Source organism: Taudactylus pleione, unplaced genomic scaffold, assembly GCF_031769625.1.
Source record: "Taudactylus pleione unplaced genomic scaffold, aTauple2 ptg001270l, whole genome shotgun sequence".
NCBI classification, from domain to species: Eukaryota; Metazoa; Chordata; class Amphibia; order Anura; family Myobatrachidae; genus Taudactylus; species Taudactylus pleione.
Genome location: NW_028285670.1, coordinates 425,001 through 427,500, shown reverse-complemented (window position 1 = coordinate 427,500; position 2,500 = coordinate 425,001). Strand labels below are relative to the sequence as shown.

The 2,500-nt window shown below is 37.7% G+C and overlaps 10 pseudogenes; all 10 read left to right on the top strand.

Annotated features, from left to right (window-relative positions):
* Positions 1-103, top strand: part of LOC148445151 (5S ribosomal RNA) — a 119-nt pseudogene extending 16 nt beyond the window's left edge.
* Positions 104-454: 351 nt separating this feature from the next.
* LOC148445150 (5S ribosomal RNA) lies at positions 455-573 on the top strand (annotated as a pseudogene).
* A 116-nt stretch (positions 574-689) lies between these two features.
* On the top strand, positions 690-808 carry LOC148445149 (5S ribosomal RNA; annotated as a pseudogene).
* A 115-nt stretch (positions 809-923) lies between these two features.
* Positions 924-1,042, top strand: LOC148445148 (5S ribosomal RNA; annotated as a pseudogene).
* A 116-nt stretch (positions 1,043-1,158) lies between these two features.
* On the top strand, positions 1,159-1,277 carry LOC148445147 (5S ribosomal RNA; annotated as a pseudogene).
* A 116-nt stretch (positions 1,278-1,393) lies between these two features.
* Positions 1,394-1,512, top strand: LOC148445146 (5S ribosomal RNA; annotated as a pseudogene).
* A 115-nt stretch (positions 1,513-1,627) lies between these two features.
* LOC148445145 (5S ribosomal RNA) lies at positions 1,628-1,746 on the top strand (annotated as a pseudogene).
* A 116-nt stretch (positions 1,747-1,862) lies between these two features.
* LOC148445144 (5S ribosomal RNA) lies at positions 1,863-1,981 on the top strand (annotated as a pseudogene).
* A 116-nt stretch (positions 1,982-2,097) lies between these two features.
* LOC148445143 (5S ribosomal RNA) lies at positions 2,098-2,216 on the top strand (annotated as a pseudogene).
* A 116-nt stretch (positions 2,217-2,332) lies between these two features.
* Positions 2,333-2,451, top strand: LOC148445142 (5S ribosomal RNA; annotated as a pseudogene).
* The last annotated feature ends 49 nt before the right edge of the window (positions 2,452-2,500 follow it).

Below are 2,500 nucleotides of genomic sequence, written 5' to 3'. Positions count from 1 at the left end.
CACTGGACATGCCCAAGCTCATCTGATCTTGGAAGATATGCAGTGTTGGGTCTGGTTAGTACTTGGATGGGAGACCACCTGGGAATACCAGGTGCTGTAGGTAATTTTATACTGCCATAACATTCTTTTCTATTACATTTTACATTTAATTTTTTCAACTTATCAATGAATTTACTTGAGTTAAGAAGTAATAGAGGTCTAAATTTAATGCTTTTGAGCACCTACAGCCAAGCCACACTGGACATGCCCAATCTCGTCTGATCTTGTAAGCTTTGCTGTGTTGGGCCTGGTTTGTACTTGGATGGGAGACCACCTGAGAATACCAGTTGCTGTAATAAATTTTATACAGCCAAAACATTCTTTTCTATTACATTTTACATTTAATTTTTTCAACTTATCAATGAATTTACTTGAGTTAAGAAGTAAAAGAGGTCTAAAGTTAATGTTTTTGAGCACCTACTGCCAAACCACACTGGACATGCCCAATCTTGTTTGATCTTGGAAGCTATGCAGTGTTGGGCCTGATTAGTACTTGGATGTGAGACCTCCTGGGAATACCAGGTGCTGTAGGTAATTTTATACTGCCATAACATTCTTTTCTATTACATTTTACATTTAATTTTTTCAACTTATCAATGAATTTACTTGAGTTAAGAAGTAATAGAGGTCTAAAGTTAATGGTTTTGGGCAACTAAAGCCAAACCACACTGGACATGCCCAATCTCGTCTGATCTTGGAAGCTATGCAGTGTTGGGCCTGGTTAGTACTTGGATGGGAGACCACCTGGGAATACCAGGAGCTGTAGGTAATTTTATACTGCCAAAACATTCTTTTCTATTACATTTTACATTTCATTTTTCAACTTATCATTGAATTTACTTGAGTTAAGAAGTAAAAGAGGTCTAAAGTTAATGTTTTTGAGCACCTACAGCCAAACCACACTGGACATGCCCAATCTCGTCTGATCTTGGAAGCTATGCAGTGTTGGGCCTGGTTAGTACTTGGATGGGAGACCACCTAGGAATCCCAGGTGCTGTAGGTAATTTTATACTGCCATAACAGTCTATTCTATTACATTTTACATTAAATTTTTTCAACTTATCAATGAATTTACTTGAGTTAAGAAGTAATAGAGTTCTAAAGTTAATGCTTTTGAGCACCTACAGCCAAACCACACTGGACATGCCCAATCTCGTTTGATCTTGGAAGCTATGCAGTGTTGGGCCTGGTTAGTACTTGGACGGGAGACCACCTGGGAATGCCAGGTGCTGTAGGTAATTTTATACTGCCATAACATTCTTTTCTATTACATTTTACATTTAATTTTTTCAACTTATCAATGAATTTACTTGAGTTAAGAAGTAATAGAGTTCTAAAGTTAATGCTTTTGAGCACCTACAGCCAAACCACACTGGACATGCCCAATCTCGTTTGATCTTGGAAGCTATGCAGTGTTGGGCCTGGTTAGTACTTGGACGGGAGACCACCTGGGAATGCCAGGTGCTGTAGGTAATTTTATACTGCCATAACATTCTTTTCTATTACATTATACATTTCATTTTTCAACTAATCATTGAATTTACTTGAGTTAAGAAGTAAAAGAGGTCTAAAGTTAATGTTTTTGAGCACCTACAGCCAAACCACACTGGAAATGCCCAATCTCGACTGAACTTGGAATCTATGCAGTGTTGGGCCTGGTTAGTACTTGGATGGGAGACCACCTGGGAATACCAGGTGCTGTAGGTAATTTTATACTGCCATAACATTCTTTTCTATTACATTTTACATTTAATTTTTTCAACTTATCAATGAATTTACTTGAGTTAAGAAGTAATAGAGGTCTAAAGTTAATGTTTTTGAGCACCTACAGCCAAACCACACAGGACATGCCCAATCTCGTCTGAACTTGGAAGCTATGCAGTGTTGGGCCTGGTTAGTACTTGGATGGGAGACCACCTGGGAATACCAGGTGCTGTAGGTAATTTTATACTGCCATAACATTCTTTTCTATTACATTTTACATTTAATTTTTTCAACATATCAATGAATTTACTTGAGTTAAGAAGTAATAGAGGTCTAAAATTAATGCTTTTGAGCACCTACAGCCGAACCACACTGGACATGCCCAATCTCGTCTGATCTTGGAAGCTATGCAGTGTTGGGCCTGGTTAGTACTTGGATGGGAGACCACCTGGGAATACCAGGTGCTGTAGGTAATTTTATATAGCCATAACATTCTTTTCTATTACATTTTACATTACATTTTTTCAACTTATCAATGAATTTACTTGAGTTAAGAAGTAAAAGAGGTCTAAAGTTAATGTTTTTGAGCACTTACAGTCAAACCACACTGGACATGCCCAAGCTCATCTGATCTTGGAAGATATGCAGTGTTGGGTCTGGTTAGTACTTGGATGGGAGACCACCTGGGAATACCAGGTGCTGTAGGTAATTTTATACTGCCATAACATTCTTTTCTATTACATTTTACATTTAATTT